Source organism: Schistocerca americana, chromosome 4, assembly GCF_021461395.2.
Source record: "Schistocerca americana isolate TAMUIC-IGC-003095 chromosome 4, iqSchAmer2.1, whole genome shotgun sequence".
Taxonomy (NCBI): domain Eukaryota; kingdom Metazoa; phylum Arthropoda; class Insecta; order Orthoptera; family Acrididae; genus Schistocerca; species Schistocerca americana.
The window spans coordinates 84,759,851-84,778,944 of record NC_060122.1 but is presented as its reverse complement, the minus strand read 5'-3'; positions in this window follow the sequence as shown (position 1 = coordinate 84,778,944).

Below are 19,094 nucleotides of genomic sequence, written 5' to 3'. Positions count from 1 at the left end.
ACTGCTGTAACACTGCACAACGATGTAAAAGTGAACTGCAGGGAACTAGCTAAGTCGTAGCAATTCTATAGTGTATCACAAAGAAAATTGAAGCTTAGCATTGGTTCTTGTTTCAAAAAGGAAAACAGAAGAAATTTGTTCCAAATACATATATAATTGTTACATACAAGGATTGCTCAAAAAGTATTTTACCTCATTTTATTGTTCAACAATTCCTTATCGATCTTAATGAGAAATAAACACAGCAAAGAGTTATATTTTCCACGCATTCTCCATCCCGTTTTATGACCTTCCTCTAGCACGAAACGAGGGCGTGTATGCCCTTTTGGCACCGATACGTGTCCTGGTGGCCGAGCCAATGCTTCACAGAATGAATCATCTCCTGATCTTCCACAAAATGCCTTCCACGAATGGTATCCCTTAATGATCCAAACAACTGGAAGTCCGAGGGCTCGCTGCAACATGTCAGGTGTCTAGGGCTCTCTGCAACATGACAGGTGTGATAGCCGTGGATGGTCTACCCGACCGCTGCAAATCCTTGCCCAGCGACAAACTGTACTTCCATACTCTTTGTACAAGCGTTTGTGAATATTCCCCACAGTTTCTTTCTCTGCAGAGAGAACTAAATGACGCCACATTGCTTGTAACGTATATCACCAACAGACGCCATTTTGAAACTGTCCTGCAGCTACGCTATCAGCCGGAAGTGACGGAAACTTGGCACGCTCACTCAAGAGATTTGAAATAATACATACGTAACGTTTCGCATTCATAGGATTGTTTTCGGATCAGAAAAATATGTGGTACGTTATTTGCTGGGCAAACCTCGTACTACAATAATGAAACAATACAATAATAATAATAATAATAGTACTATTTAGAGCTAGGGTAATGCTAGTTGAATACTACAGTTAGTATCGTCATTATGAAATTATGTTTTTATAAAGTGATTCTTAATTAGGTCATCAAAAATTTCGTAAAGTGAACGTATCACGAGGGCGAGACGTGTAAGGAGTTGACGGAAAAATTCCCAAGACAGAATGAATCGAAAGTCAAAGAGAATATCTAAGTTCACCAGCAGACCTGAGAGCTTTCATCGACTTGAAATTTGATGAGACAGTGCATGACGACGTGAAGTCTAAACGGCAAAACTTTAAAAATATTTGTTTCCGTTCCATAGAAAATCAGAGACATAATATTTAGGATCGTGTGGGTGAACTGTTGTGTTACGAAAGTCTTAGCTGTAATATGGCTCTGAGATATACCTTATGTGCAAGGTCGACCTATTCCCTTACATTAGTGGAGCAGTTTATGACGAACTTGATGAGCAATTTCATCAGAACTTTTCTCCCATGGAGAACTGGTATTCGGGTTGGTGGCCTCTTGCTAATGCTATACTATTGCCAGCGATGCTTCAGCTGCATCTTATAACGTATACGAAAAGCGAAACTACGCAGCCTGTAGTTTGAGCAAAACAGCTCCAAAATGTCAGGCCAGAACAACTGAGTATTAAGCACTCTATCAATATCTACTGATCTTTTTTTTTATTAATTATAAATTGATGGGAAGTTTCTGTATGTTTGATAAGATAAATGCATGGATAACTCTTCTATTTCTTTTGGTTTATTTACAAAGTTTTTGAAGTGATAGTCATTTTTCGTCATACTACATCTAAATAAATACGGAGACCTTTGATAGAAGTAACACATCAATTTTCAACTAAATTTGTTAGCTCAATGTAAGACATAATTTTTTCGTATTTGAATATATACCGAATATGTTGGACAATGAGATCGACGGATTCGAATCCTGTAAGGCCTCTACAGTGCATTGAATAAACGAAATCTTCTCCAGTAAATACTTTGGATCTTCACGCGGACATTCGCTTTACGATGTGCTAATGAGGATACATTGTGCACCACCATAATTTTCATCTCATCCTCCCCCCTCCCCCCCATTTTTCACTATGCACAACACGCCTTTAGCACCACCTATTACTGAAATCACTTGCGTATCTTCAGCAGGTACTTGTACATACCAAACGAAGGGTTAGGTGCAGTTTTCACACAAAAGTAGTGATTGTATGGTGCCTCTAATATTGTATGTCACTTCACTATGTAGCAGGTCGAAGTATTGTCACACCAGGCATCGAGCGTCAGTGACAGAGGGTAACAAAGCTCATTATTTTGTGGGGAATAATGAGGGGGGGGGGGGGGAGCGGTGGAATGGGTTCTTCTCTTGGCTCAGTGGGTGCGTGTGAGTGAAACAGAGGTGGTTCCATTATCAGTCATTTGCTGATAAATAAGACGCGTCAAACAAACCGAATAATGTACTGTGTTTTAACTCGCTCAGTTCCTCGCGGCGGCGGTGCGATGCGGAGGTGTTGCGTTAAGGTGCCAGCGACCGCTGATACGGCGACAGGTTGTGCGCCAGGCGGTGTATTCTTCCAGTCAGTACTTTACCCGTGATCCAGTGCGGCAGCGTGGTCTTCTCCTTGTGAATTCCGTTGTTACGTAATTAACTAGCGGCTACGGCTTGGCGGGGGGTGCTCCGTCCAGGAATCCAATGAATGAGCCCCAGGTTTGGCGTCTTCTGGCAGAGTTCATCATCGTCTAGGTTCACAGGTGACCTATTTGGTGAGGCTGTAGTCCCTTCGTCCTGACCAGCCACGTTGGTAAATACCAAATTAACATCTATGGTGACATCTTGTGCGTTAACACGTTGGCGCGGTACCGACACCTTCTTCTGTCGAGCAGCGGAGGAGATGAGTCGTTGTAGCGAAGTATGACGTCAGCCTGTTTTTTCTCTCCTCGTGCCCGTTTGTCAGAGGTATTTGTTCGGTGTTTTCTCCAACGTCGCGGAGCTTATAGGGCGGCGACTGACTCTCCAATCTTTGATTTATGCTTCCCACGTTGGGCAGAAATGTGTTCAATGTCGACACACGTGCCGGCTTTCCTCTACCACTATGCCGACGTGGTCGGGCATTGTTTTGTCGTCCCTTCCGCATTGCCAGAAACGTAACGCACGTGAGTTCAGTATGCTCACAGTTCCTGAAGCCTTGGGCGCTGATGCGCAAACTGCGCTGGTCGTTGTTCTCCTTCGAAGCATTGTCCGTCTGCTCGGTGGTTGATCTGTCGAATGCTGAATGCTTGTGTGCAAACTCTGCTGGTCATCGGCCACCTTGTTCGGCTGCTGCCGCTTCCGAATATTGCGGTGTGTCAAAGTCTCTAAAATGTTCGGATAACCCCAGTCCCTTCGTCCTCACCAGGCACCTTGCTAAGTACCACACTAACTTTTACGTATTTTTCCGTCTGATCTCTGTTTTTAAAACCTATAAATAACACATAATTATTACACACAACTACAAATAACAATTTACACAATTATCATACACATTACAATTACTATCATGAGAGATTAAAGACTAATTTAAATATGCGCTGACAAAAGACGCCCTCATTACAAGTGAATAAACAACCAAAGAGAGTAATGTTACTAGATTGTCAGACAGCCTTTTCGAATGACTCGTGACAAACAGGTATAAGTAATGCGATGGAAATTCACCTTGGCTTCTGAAATGATAGCCTGTTGATTATTGTGATCTAGTAACGTAATGTTTCCACAGAACGTAATAATAAAACGGCGAAACAGCTGTTGACCTGAAGCACTCGAGACAAATTTACTTTTCAAAATCTGAAATAGTTGTTAAGAGGAAGGAATTCTGTGCTGATCCTTACAACTCTTAAGACATGAATTAGGACTGCTGTCTTTCTCAATGCAATTTAAAGCGGCCCACCATGTCACACACGAGAAAGAGACACCTTCGTTCCAGAATAACCCAGGAGGAATAGCCACGAAGCAGGGGGTTTTGTTACCCATTGACAGAAACCACTCTTGCCTCAGAGACTTCAGGCAGAGAAACAAGCGTATCTGGGGCAGCAGTGAATATGCGGTAATCGATTAGTGGGCACAGTTATAACAGGTAACAGGTTTCTCGCATGAAACAAACCTACCATAATAAACAATGTATACAGTAATAAACATTAATGAAAGAGACAAACCGGAAGGACGCATTCCTGATTGGAAATCGAGGAAAAAAGATGCTATGAACATGTGTCCGGAAATGCATCGATGCTACGGTAGACGGCGTTGACAAATGAAAAGTCCTCTGACTATGTGCCGTGTGTTCTATATTTGTTGAAGGGTGTGTGCTTTACGCAGCGTACTACAAGTAGTAGAATGTTCCGGCGTTCACGTATGGAACAAGCTGAGATGGTGTCTGTGTACTGCCAGGCAGATGGAAACGAGAGGTAGCACGGCCATACCAAAATAAGTCATCTCATAGACACTGACGACATCACATAACATTTCAAACCTTTTTGGGCGTTTATCTGATCATGGGTCCTTTCAGATAGACACAGAATCGTACTTTGGCAGCCGCCATGTTGGAGTACCACTTGCCTGGAGTTTGTGCTGGGGTTCGTCTCAGTTTACTGTAGAATCCGGTCATCCAAATTTGGTGTACTCAAAGTCCGCCGTCTCCCTGAACGTTCGTCTGTCTGATAGGATCCATGATCACACAAACTCCCAAAAAGGACTTACAATGTTGTGTGATGTGGTTGGTGTCTGTGACGGTACTTTTTTTCGTGCAGTCATACTGTCTGTCGACCGTTTTCATCTGATTGGTCGTACGCAAACAACATCTCGACTTGTTCCCCAAATGAATAACGGACAATCCTGCGGCTTACAGAACGCTGTTTCATTCACACCGACTGCAGCACACAAGGAACACATGACATGTGGTCAGAGGAACCTTCATTATTTAGGGCCACCTAGCGTGGCAACGATACATTTTGGACACATGTTCATAAGACTTTTCTTCCTCCATTTCCAGTCAGGAATCTGTCCCTTCAGTTTATCAGTTTCATTAATGTTCACCCTGTGTAGAAGACGACAAAATAAAACAGACGCCTTTCATTATTAACTAATTATGTCACTAGATCATAGAATCTGCTTGACTAGGAATGACGGGATTCCATGTTTCTTTATTTTCCCAAGAGAGCCAGATCACTCTTCTCTTTGTACATTTATGGCTAGTGGCAAATGGAACTAAGCAGGCCGGCCGAAGTGGCCGTGCGGTTAAAGGCGCTGCAGTCTGGAACCGCAAGACCGCTACGGTCGCAGGTTCGAATCCTGCCTCGGGCATGGACGTTTGTGATGTCCTTAGGTTAGTTAGGTTTAACTAGTTCTATGTTCTAGGGGTCTAATGACCTCAGCAGTTGAGTCCCATAGTGCTCAGAGCCATTTGAACCAGCCAACTAAGCAGTGCCGGATTATCTGACTGGAATTACCTTACTGTACGTTTTATTATACTTAACGACACTGCAGTTCTAAGGACAAAAAGTTGTCGGTTGCAAAAATTCTTTTCGTTGAAGTAAGTCATTCAGAATGTGTAGCGGATTATTAATAAAAACGTAGTTGGTTAACTTTCACAAAGTGATGGGAGGATTGCTTCTGCCTTGAGGAATTTCTCGAAAGCCTCAACGTAAAATTACATCTCAAAATCAGTAGTGTGACGTAAATGGTGGTGTAAGGGTTCCCCTCGGGAAAATTCGAAAGCGGCAACTGGCTACAAATAAACGAGCGTCTCCCAGAGCGCCACTTGCCGATAACAGAAGTAATAACATTCCGATAGCGGCACCTGACGGCACGGTCAGTTATTTGCTCCTGTCGGAATTGCCGTTTAAAAATTAAAGTTCGCTCGTTACGACAGCATTTAGGCTAATGTGCTTTCACATTCAGCTGCGACTCGCATATTTTGGTCAAATTTTCCTATACTCGCCACGACGAATCGGTGTCGCTTTGCTTAACTAATCTATGTAATCTTTTCTGTTGCGAATCACTTCAATCTCAGCAAATGTAGATCACTGATCTCTAATATAAACGTGTATGTGTGTTCCACAGGACACGAAGAATCATTAACACCTTTCATGATTTCACCGATGAGGAAGGTTACATCTAAGGTAGTGGTGACGAGCACCATGCTGTGGGGCGAGTGGACAAACTGAGGAGCTAAGAAAATAAGCATTGGGAGTATACATTTCCTGGTGCTTCGAGGTTGATTTTGTAGGGAGTTTCACCGTCAATATGTTATTTATACCAGCTTACGCGATTTCTTTTATTTGTGTTATGTATGACTGTCTGATTGTATTAACAACTATACAGTATTTTTTACAAAGATTACCTGATATATTTTACCAAACGATTCCACAGGTGCCTTAGAGCACTTATCAGACTTTAGTATTTCATCCATCCTCAGCAGCTGTATTTCTATCAACTGAAATAATCAGCAACAAGTTCCACAAAATAAATTTTATTTTCTTTGGAGGTTTCAAGCACCTAGTGCCCTCTTCAGAAGGTCATATTTATCTAAATATTTGCAAGTGTCAAAAATACGTAGTTCATAGTGCCTCCCTTATAACATTTGTATACAAGCACTTTAAACCATATGGCCACACCAACATGCTGCAGCACGTTATTTTTTAAACTCGCAATTAATTCGATGTTTATAAAAAAATGGCTGAGAGCACTATGGGATTTAACTGCTGAGGTCGTCAGTCCCCTAGAACTTACAACTATTAAACCTAACTAACCTAAGGACATCACACACATCCATGCCCGAGGCAGGGTTCGAACCTGCGACCGTATCGGTGGCGCGGTTCCAGACTGTAGCACCTAGAACCGCTCGGCCACTCCGGCTGGCGGATATTTATAACTTCCTGAATAAGGGCACTAGGTATCTGAAGCCGGTGAAGGAAATAAAATTTATTTTGTGCAACTGGCCTCTGACTATTTCAGTTAAGTTATGAGAATGTCACTTCCAGTCAGCTCTGTAATGGAAGTCTAATATAGATTGACGGAAAAAGAAATTGCAACATTAAAAATTAATGAAGTAAGAATAACGACTTTCTGAAATACATTTGTCTAGGTAACACTTTTACTTGATTAACATTGCAAGATCACAGGTTAACGTTAGCGCGAGATACGTTATTGCAAATGTGAAGTTCTGGTACATTTACAGGCTGTGTAAACACCAGAATGTTGAATGCTACAATACAAATGTGCATGCATTGTGCTGCACAGGCGTCAGATGTCAGTTTGTTGGGTAGAGTTGCATGCCCTTTGCACTTTGTCTGTCAATACAGGGACGTTTAACGCTGGTTGTGGATGACGATGGAGGTGTCCCATATGTTCAAATGGCTCTGAGCACTATGGGACTTAATATCTGCGGTCATCAGTCTCCTAGAACTTAGAACTACTTAAACCTAACTAATCTAAGGACATCACATACATCCATGCCCGGGGCAGGATTCGAACCTGCGACCGTAGTGGTCACCCGGTTCCAGACTGTAGCGCCTAGAACCGCTCGGCCACTCCGGACGGCCGTATGTTGTCAATTGGAGACAGATCTGATGATCGAAAGTACCGCAAGACAATACGTAGACGCTCAGTAGAGCATGTTCGTTTACAACAGCGGCTTGTGAGCGAACGCCATCCTGTTGGATTACATTAATGGTGTTCGTGAATGGTAGCACAACAGGTAGAATCACCATACAGACGTACAAATCTGCAGTCAGGGTGCATGGGATAACCACGAGAGTGGTCCGCTGTCATACGAAATCGCACCACGGACAATAACTCCAGGCGTAGGTCCAGTGTGTCCAGCACACGGACAGGTTGGCAGCAGGCCTTCAGCTGGGCTCCTCCTAACCAACGTGCGGACATAATTGCCACCGAAACAGAACCATCGTACATGAGAAAACGCAACAGACCTCCACCCTGGCCTCCAATGTGGCCGCACTTGACATCACTGAAGCCGCAAATAGCGGAGCTTCGGAGTCAGTGGAATGCACGCTGCAGGGCGTATGGCTCGAAGCTGTCACTGGACTTTATAGTCTTAGGTGGAGATTTCAATTTACCAGATATAGACTGGGGCACTCAGATGTTTAGGTTCAAATGGTTCAAATGGCTCTGAGCACTATGGGACTCAACTGATGAGGTCATTAGTCCCCTAGAACTTAGAACTAGTTAAACCTAACTAACCTAAGGACATCACAAACATCCATGCCCCAGGCAGGATTCGAACCTGCGACCGTAGCGGTCTTGCGGTTCCAGACTGCAGCGCCTTTAACCGCACGGCAACTTCGGCCGGCTCAGATGTTTAGGACGGGTGGTAGGGACAGAGCATCGAGTGACATTATACTGAGTGCACTATCCGAAAATTACCTCGAGGAATTAAGCAGAGAACCGACTCGTGGAGATAACATCTTGGACCTACTGATAACAAACAGACCCGAATTTTTCGACTCTGTAAGTGCAGAACAGGGAATCAGTGATCATAAGGCCTTTGCAGCAACCCTGAATATGGAAGTTAAAAGGAATATAAAAAAAAGGAAGGAAGGTTTATCTGTTTAGCAAGAGTAATAGAAGGCAGATTTCAGACTACCTAACAGATCAAAACGAAAATTTCTGTTCCGACACTGACAATGTTGAGTGTTTATGGAAAAAGTTCAAGGCAATCGTAAAATGCGTTTTAGACAGATACGTGCCGAGTAAAACTGTCAGGGACGGGAAATACCCACCGTGGTACAACAACAAAGTTAGGAAACTACTGCGAAAGCAAAGAGAGCTTCACTCCAAATTTAAACGCAGCGAAAACCTCTCAGACAAACAGAAGCTAAACGATGTCAAAGTTAGCGTAAGGAGGGCTATGCGTGAAGCGTTCAGTGAATTCGAAAGTAAAATTCTATGTACTGACTTGACAGAAAATCCTAGGAAGTTCTGGTCTTACGTTAAATCAGTAAGTGCCTCGAAACAGCATATCCAGACATTCCGGGATGATGATGGCATTGAAACAGAGGATGACACGCGTAAAGCTGAAATACTAAACACCTTTTTCCAAAGCTGTTTCACAGAGGAAGACCGCACTGCAGTTCCTTCTCTAAATCCTCGCACAAACGAGAAAATGGCTGACATCGAAATAAGTGTCCAAGGAATAGAAAAGCAACTGGAATCACTCAACAGAGGAAAGTCCACTGGACCTGACGGGATACCAATTCGATTCTACACAGAGTACGCGAAAGAACTTGCCCCCCTTCTAACAGCCGTGTACCGCAAGTCTCTAGAGGAACGGAGGGTTCCAAATGATTGGAAAAGAGCACAGGTAGTCCCAGTCTTCAAGGAGGGTCGTCGAGCAGATGCGCAAAACTACAGACCTATATCTCTGACGTCGATCTGTTTTAGAATTTTAGAACATGTTTTTTGCTAGAGTATCATGTCGTTTTTGGAAACCCAGAATCTACTATGTAGGAATCAACATGGATTCCGGAAACAGCTATCGTGTGAGACCCAATTCGCTTTATTTGTTCATGAGACCCAGAAAATATTAGATACAGGCTCCCAGGTAGGTGCCATTTTCCTTGACTTCCGGAAGGCGTTCGATACAGTTCCGCACTGTCGCCTGATAGACAAAGTAAGAACCTACGGAATATCAGACCAGCTTTGTGGCTGGATTGAAGAGATTTTAGCAAACTGAATACAACATGTTGTTCTGAATGGAGAGATGTCCACAGACGTTAAAGTAACCTCTGGCGTGCCACAGGGGAATGTTACGGGACCACTGCTTTTCACAATATATATAAATGACCTAGTAGATAGTGTCGGAAGTTCCATGCGACTTTTCGCAGATGATGCTGTACTATACAGAGAAGTTGCAGCATTAGAAAATTGCAGCGAAATGCAGGAAGACCTGCAGCAGATAGGCACTTGGTGCAAGGAGTGGCAACTAACCCTTAACATAGACAGATGTAATCTACTGCGAATACATAGAAAGAAGGATCCTTTATTGTATGATTATATGATAGCGGAACCAACACTGGTAGCAATTACTTCTGTAAAATATCTGGGAGTATGCGTGCGGAACGATTTGAAGTGGAATGATCATATAAAATTAATTGTTGGTAAGGCGGGTACCAGGTTGAGGTTCATTGGGAGAGTGCTTAGAAAATTTAGTCCATCAACAAAGGAGGTGGCTTACAAAACACTCGTTCGACCTATACTTGAGAATTGCTCATCAGTGTGGGATCCGTACCAGATCGGGTTGACGGAGGAGGTAGAGAAGATCCAAAGAAGAGCGGCGCGTTTCGTCACAGTGTTATTTAGTAACCGTGATAGTGTTACGGAGATGTTTAGCAAACTCAAGTGGCAGACTCTGCAAGAGAGGCGCTCTGCATCGCGGTGTAGCTTGCTCGCCTGGTTTCCAGAGGGTGCATTTCTGGATGAGGTATCGAAAATTTTCCTTCCCCCTACTTATACATCTCGTGGATTAGAGAGATTAGAGTGCGCACGGAGGCTTTCAGACAGTCGTTCTTCCCGCGAACCACATGCGACTGGAACAGGAAAGGGAGGTAATGACAGTGGCTCGTAAAGTGCCCTCCGCCACACACCGTTGGGTGGCTTGCGGAGTATAAATGCAGATGTAGATGTAGATGAAGCAGCCGATTTGTAACATTTTACAGAGACACTGTGGCGCAAACCACTGCTGAAGTTTGTGCAGCGGATACACTACGTCGCGCCAGAGCCATACGCCGAACACGATGGTCATACTTTTCGCCAGTGCCACTTGGTCATCTGTAGCACGGTGTTCTTGCGACCGTAGATTCTCGTGACCACCGCTGCCAACAATCATGTATAATGGCTACTCTCCTTCCAAATCTTTTTACAGTATTGTAGAGCAACATCCAGCCTCTCATAGCCCGATTGCACCATCTCGTTCAAACTCAATTAGATGCTAATAATAGCGTTTTTGTTGCCCTAAAGGCGTTCTTGGTTAACATCAACTCACCACGTCCAATCTCAAAGGTAACTAAGGCTCACGACCGTTGCACCGAATATTGCATCCTCATAATTGCGCTACTGGTGTCACTCTTATGCTAGTGGCGCGAATTGGAATAGAATCACGGTGGCCGCTGTGGTCGAGCGGTTCTTGGCGCTTCAGTCCAGGACCGCGCTGCTGCTGCGGTGGCAGGTTCGAATCCTGCCTAGGGCATGGATGTGTGTGATGTCCTTAGGTTAGTTAGATTTAAGTAGTTGTAAGTCTAGGGGATTGTTGATCTCAGATGTTAAGTCCCATAGTGGTCAGAGCCCTCCGCCACACACCGTTGGGTGGCTTGCGGAGTATAAATGTAGATGTAGATTTGAACCATTTGAACAGAATCACGCGTACCAACTTGCGTTCGTGTCACACAAAACGTTCTTGGTGTTATGATTTTTTATTCCGTCAATGTATTTTCTTATCCAATTTTAAATGACAGAATCCTTTTCCTAAATTATAAAAATTACTCTGAGAAAGTAACGTGTTTCCAAATGGTCCGACATACCACATGGTCATATACCTAGCTACAAATTTTGAAAATGTAGAAAAGGAGGAAATCTTGTAGATAGTGTATTCAATAATCTGTCTGTTACATTATTACTCTATTGGGTTGTTTTGGGGAAGGAGACCAGAGAGCGAAGTCATCGGTCTCATTGGTTTACGGATGGATGGGGAAAGAAGTCGGCCGTGCCCTATCAAAGGAACCATCCCGGCATTCGCCTGGAGCGCTTTAGGGAAATCACGGGAAACCTAAGTCAGGATGGCCAGACGTGGGATTGAACCGTCGTCCTCCCGAATTCGAGTCCAGTGTGCTAGCCACTGCGCCACCTCGCTCGGTCATTATTACTCTACTTCACACCAATAGTCATCAGCGAAATCGAATTAAGTAGAAGTGTTATCAAAAATCGGTTGCAAATTAAATACAACTTCAAACGGAGGCTATTCTAATTTGAAGAGAGAGGAAACGTTTAGACATTAAGAAAACCCAGTTTATTTTTCAAACGTTGCATGCTGGAAGGCCTACATCTCAAGGTACAATATCAACGATGTATAGCTTAACAATTGAACGTTTTTTACATTGTTTCTGAACTGCACATTAATTATACTCCCTGCAATATCCAGTAATCGAAGGATAAACAGTAAATTCCGTATCGCTTCAATATGTTATACAGCACACAAAATGCTGCACAAAACTCAACCTCAAGCCTCACAACAGCACAAACAGTAGGAAATAAAAACGTTACCGCTTATTGCGTTCTCTGGTGCACACTCCTATCATGACGTGGTTCACTAGCCTGGAACACCGTTCAGGAGGCATCATGTATTCCTGCGTACTCTATTCTCGTGATACAAGGCTCTCGCCTCTGCCTCCATCAAGCGAGTGGCGCAGGGGTCAGCACAGATGACTCGCACTCTGAGGGACGACGGTTCAAGCCGGCGTCCAGCCATCCTGATTTTGGTTTTTCGAGTGCCAGTGTCTGCGGCAGCCTCCATATCGTTCATATAGGTTGTTTCTCACTTCTGACATGCCGAATACCGTGATTTCCCAAAATCGCTTCAGGTAAATGCCGGGATGGCTCCTTCGAAAGAGCACAGGCAATTTCCTTCCCCATTCTTTCATCATCCTACGCAACCGATGACCTCAGTGTCTGGTCCCCTCCCTCCAGGTCAACCAACCTACCTGTGCTTCTTCTTCTACCTGGCCCTGTCCTGTGTCTCCTGTGCAACTGCTGTTTCGGATGTACCGCTGTTAGCGATAGTGGGTGGCCGGATACCTTTACTGACAGTACCAACGAACTACCCCCCCCCCCTCACCACCCCTCCCACTCTCGGACCCATTTTATCCTAAATGTCAGAGTGAAATGGTTATCTAATACGCAAGTGTGAGTACGTTTTCTAAAGCTACATGAATTGTGTAACTCAGTTGGACCGTGCTTAGCAGCCCGGTGTTCGCCATGTCAGAAGTGAGGAACCACTTATATGAACGACGTGAAGGCTGCAGCACACACTAGCACTCGTCGTTAAAAAGGTGATCGTATTCGATCCGTGGCTTTTGCGGCTCCCCGGTAGCAAGCGCTTTAAAGCGTTCACGTATTTGACCGCATCACAACACGGGAGCCTATACTATGTCATACACTTGTTTCTTTTGGTATTTTAATGCACATAAATATAATTGCCACTAAGAAAGGCCTTGACACAATACGAGGGTGTTTTTTAAGTAAGTACCGTTTTGAAATTTAAAAAAAGACGTGGTAATATATCTCAATAATTTTATTTTTACATGAAAGTCTGTACCTTAATCTACTTTTCTACATAATTTCCGTCAATATTGATGTACTTGTCATAACTTTGTACCAGTTTTTGAATACCCTCCTCATAGAAGTCTGCCGCCTGACTTGTTAACCACTGCATTACCACTGTTTTGACTTCTTCATCTTCTTGAAGACGCTGACCGCCCAGGTATTTCTTCAAGTACAGGAACAGATGGTAGTCACTGGGCGCAAGATCGGGGCTGTACGGAGAATGAGCTGGAGTTTCCCTTCGAAAAGAAGTGATGAGATCTTTGGTCTAATTCGCCACATGCGGAGGGGCATTGTCTTGCAGCAAAACGATGCCCTTGCTCAACTTGCCACGTCTTTTGTTCTGAATTGAACGGTGCAGATTGTGCAATGTCTTACAGTAAGCTGCTGCGTTGATTGTCTCATTACGAGGCGGAAATTCCACAAGCAATACTCCTTTTCTGTCCCCAAAAACTGTGCACATGATTTTCCGGGCAGAAATTGTTTGCTTAAACTTCACTTTTCTGAGCGAATCTGAATGTCGTCATTCCATCGACTGTTGATTTGATTCTGTTGAGACGTGGGCGACCCATTTCTCATCGCCCGTAACAATTTCCCTTAAGAAATCACAGCGTCGTTGTGGTACCGCTGAAGGAAAATCAATGCACTATGTAAACGTTTGGTTTTGTGCACATCTGTCAACATTTTCGGTACCCAACGTGCGCACAATTTTTGTTAATTCAAGTGCTCGGTCACACTGTCATACAAAACACTACGAGAAACATTAAGAAAGTCATCCCGCATGGAGGAAATCATAAGGCGTCTGTTTTTTCTCACCTTATTGCCCACTTCCTGCACCAAACTTTCATTGACGACCGAAGGACGCCCACTCCGTTGTTCATCATGCACATTTGTGCGGTATCTTTAAATGCTCTCACCCACTTGCTTACCATTCCATCACTCAATGTTTTCTCCGTAAACTGCACATATGTCACGATGAATATCGATTGCTTTTATGTCCTTAGCACTAAGAAATCTTATAACAGCCCGTACTTCACAGTCGGTGGGGTTCACGACAATCGGGGGCACCTTAAACACGCAGTACACAACGTAAACAAGGAAGAATCACACTGTAATGGCGTCAGTGCGTAGATTAAGGTACAGGCTAACATGTAAAAATTAAATTATTACTTAAAAGACACGCCTCGTATGTAGCAGCAGAAACAAAGAAAATGGTAAAAGGTATTCTGGTTTCATAACGTTCAAAATTAAAGAAGATGTGTCTTACAGTTGAACTCGCAGTGAGAGTGTAGCGAAATATTTTGGTTGTGCCACCGCGATGCAGTTATTTCGACTGGAGACCTTTCAGTCATTGTGAAGTGTCCGTGCTTTTGTCACGAGTCTGTTGCCTTTTCTTCACTGAGACATATTAACCACGTGATTCATATTTAAACTGGGTAGTTGAATGAATACGTATTTTGGAAACAGTGCCAGTCATCAAAGGAACATAAGTGTCACAGTCAGAAATACGCAGGTGAAGTGTGTCAGAGATCGCCAGATGATGTTAGAATATCATGCAGCGGAGATTCAGAATAGAGATCCCGAAGGGCAAGAAATCCTGTAAGAGGATTACTACAGATCTCAATCTGATTGATTACGTAACTATCCAATCGATGTATCAGAAGTTGCTTGATCACGGGATGGAACTGATGTGATTGTGTCCATCATTCTAATACTTCGTAACTGACAGTTACAGCACATGGAATTCTGTGCAAATGCAGAACTGGTCGGCTGTAGAGAGCTGGTCTAATGTTGTGCTGATGTAACAGTTCCTATTTGTATACAGCACTTGCGCTCTGTCCTATTTAACATCAACGCCGCTTAATGTAATAGATTCGCCTCTTGCGAAAAGGAAATCGCCCCCCACCACAAGCAGGAGAGCTGTCTGTGAACAGAGAGCCACTTTTTCGTTTTTGTGTTTCGAAAATGTTGCGTGTTCTGTGGTTGCTTTGTTGTTGTGGTTTGCGAATGTACTGTCCGCTTCCAGCAGTGGGTATTTCTTATTACTGTGTGCCTGTTTGTGTGCTGTGTATGTGTGATCTGTGCATTTATGTTCTCTGCGTCTGTGTTAGTATGTTCATGATGATATTTGTTTGTGCTAGGTTCCCCTTAATTTTTTGTTTCGATTTTGTCACTCAATTTGTCTATTAAGTTTGCGTTGTATCCATTCTTCCCAGCTGTATGTTTAATTACACAGGTCAACGGAAATTTTGTTTTTAAAAACTTGTTTTACGTTGATAGCTACTCTTTATAGACTTTTATGAGCTGAATCCAAATCTAGCCTTAATTTTTTTTGTATTACCCATAGTTTTCGAGCAATATGCTTTTTACTATATAGTATAAAAATCCTATGGTATATGGTAAATGGGGAAATTAATGAAATGCTTTGTTACAACATAAGCATGGTTTGTATTTACAGTAAGCTACTTAAGGCAATGATGTGTGTTATAGAAGTTTCACTTGTCAGCTGGAATTGGTTTGTATTTTCTTTCCTTTTTCCTTTGAAGCCTCTTTAGTAGCTTTTTCTACGATGAATCGCTTCCTGAACTTCTCGATGAAGTGACCAACAGTAGTCCCCCATCATGTACGTCAGAAAATACTTCCTTTGGAACAGAATTTAAATGATCTGGTGGTTCATAAACCGGCAAAGCTACACCATGCCTTACTGGTAGGATGGCAGACGGAAGGTTAGGGTAGCTTATTATCTTCTTGTTCTTCGAATTATGACCCGTAATATCAACACCGCAAAAGTAGCAATCATCGGAATGATTTCTTAGCTACCTCCATAACACAGGAACAGCAAATCTAAAGGGTTTTCTCTCCTTTTTGGACCATTTTCTCATATCTTCAACACACACATAACATACCTTATGCGGCGCTCAAGATTTACCTTGATCATCAAGTTTAGATCCAAAGTATGGTAAACCTTTTTCACAAAGTCTGTAAAGTTTATTTGGTGTTTTTTAATCACAAATTCACCACAAACATAACAAAAACTGTCAGTAGGATTTTTACAACCACTATTAGACATTTTACTGAGCACATGTACAGGAAACTGGAAAGTGAGGTTAGGTTGAGAGTAAGCAAAACACCATCTGTTAACACAAAAATAGAATCGATCTCTTTTGCTAGCAAATGTTTTTCAGCAGTGCTACCAATGTCATCTACATTCGCTACACATGCTTTTCAAAATTATTTTAACTGTATAAAAACTCTGAAATTCTTTAAAAACTTGCTTACTTTTTAAATTGAACTGTAAAATGTGTTGAAATGGTGGGTTGGTCAGTTTTTTAAGTATCATATTTGGTTTTCCAAGCCTAAAACACATAAGATTAAGGTTGTTTTCAGCAAGAAAATTTTTCCATCGTTGCCCTGTGTTATCAGTGGTTTACTTTGGTAGTTGTCTTTATTGAGTGGTGTTTTATAAGTTTCTGCAGCATTTATTGGGGACCAGCTTCTCTGTGTTTCATCAGATGACTTGAGGTTTTTATGTATGACTGTTGTCATGGCTAGATTGCATATGGAGGCTTGCTTTTGGTTGTTGCGGCTGTGTATTATGTGGTCCATAAAACCTTACTTTTTGGCACTTTTCAAATACTTAGTTCCCACTTTGATCATGGACAGTGTTTAATAGGAGTCAACTTACTAATAACCCTTGGGAAGCTCATATTGTCGTGAGTAGAACAGATGACCAAACGAAACATAGTTTTGTTTACGATTAGTTTTGGATTCTTAGTTATTTATTTTATTTTCTGTTCTTATTGCTGTATAATGATGCTAGTGGCTTCAGTAATGGGGCTACTGGTGTACGTAAATGTCACGTCGAATGATGTGAGTGTGACCGTTGCAGGCTCATTGAATTGTTTGATCTTTTGTAGCTGCGGAAGGATTTAGAACCATTGTAATTGGAAACTAAAGTAACACATTGACTTGAACAATAACTCAGGATGATAAAACATCCACAAAAATATTGTAATAAATTAGAATCAATGGGGCTCTAATCGCATAAGCAAGAAAGCACAATACCAATAATAAAATAATGCAAATACAAATGAAACCTATAATCTGTAGAAGACTACAACATAATAATGCTAATCAGTGACACAACACGAAGATACCAGAAAAACACACAGAAATTTCTAAAATATCTCGTAGCTTTCTCACAAAAATCAAGTGAAATTGCTAAAACAATAGAACTCCAAGGCATTCACTATTCAGCCTACTGAAACTTCGGGGGCATGAAATACCGACATACCCAATTGCAAATTTCATAAGTGCACCTACATATGAGCTAGTCACACATACTGACAGAAACATTGTCTATTTGCAAACAGCCGGCCTCTGGTGGCCGAGTGGTTCTAGGCGCTTCAGTCTGGAACCGCGCCACCACTACGGTTCGCAGGTTCGAATCCTGCCTCGGGCATGGATGTGTGTGATGTTCTTAGGTTAGTTAGGTTTACGTAGTTCTAAGTTCTAGGTGACTGATAACCTGAGATGTTAAGTACCATAGTGCTGAGAGCCATTTGAACCGTTTTTTGAATGTTAATGAATGAAAAAAAATTAATTACAAAAAGGGAAGCAAGAGTACAGCTTAACACCCTATGAAAATTTAAAATTGAAATGTAAACATATAGAAATATTAAAAGAAAAAAAATGTGTATACAGCACCGTAGAGGTCGTACTTAAGGCCAAACAAATCAAAGTACACAAAACAGCACAGCCACATCACCCGATATAACGTCCATATACACCAGTATTCCCACCACTGAAAGCACTGAAATTGTCAGACACCAATTACAGGACAACACAAAAACGTTACAAAATCCCACATAGAAGAAATAGCAAACACTCTAGAACTAACCGTAGAGCAAAGCTATTTCTGATTTGATAAGGTGTTTCACTCGCAAGTCGCGCTTCTCACAAAGTCGCCACTACCTGAATTCAACTGTATCCTTTCCACGATGATAAGAAAATATTCAAAACCATAATTTATACCAACATAATACAGGATGGTACACACAGCCACATCCACTGACTCTACAGTGACATAAATAGCGTACATCCAAACCCAAAATTCCCCATTCAAACCGAAACTGACGAAATTTCCTTGACATCAAAATACAAAGACACAGCAGACAAGGCCAATTATCCGTATTCAGGATGGTCACAAGAAAGCTCAAACCATCTGGTTGTGCACAAACAGGTCTATATCAAAGCCTGGCCCAGATATAGGGAGGTTAGTGGAGTTACCCAGAGAATGACTTTTGACAATTGCAGGAACAGTTACAGAATTACTGACGACAAGATTGTTTCTTAGAACGAGGAAGAAGAAGAGACGGGGAAATCACGCAAATTATGTAGAAGAATATGACGATCCAATTTTATGTAATAATTTCGTACTACCCCAGTTCGATCTCATGCTTGAGTGAAATTTGAAACTATTTCCTAACATAAAACATTTGCTTCTAGTAGGCCTAACTGAAATTTGAAATTGATATTCGTTTGGTTCTCTTGAGTTATACACTGCCGTTAGACTGAAATTTTCACTCTCCAGCGGAGTGTGAGTTGATATGAATCTTCCTGGCTGTCCCGAGTTCAATTCTCGGTCGGGTACAAAGTTTTAATCTGCCACATTCATAACAGCGTACACTTCGCTGCAGAGCTAAAATTTCATTTTGTAAACATATCACAGGCATGCCTTTGCAGGCGTTTTTGTAATAAATTTTCTTCCAGCTGTGCTACTTCTATAAGTTACGGAGGAGAGTTTCTGCGAAGTTTGGAAGGTTGGAGACGAGATACTGGCAGAACTGAAGCTGTGAGGA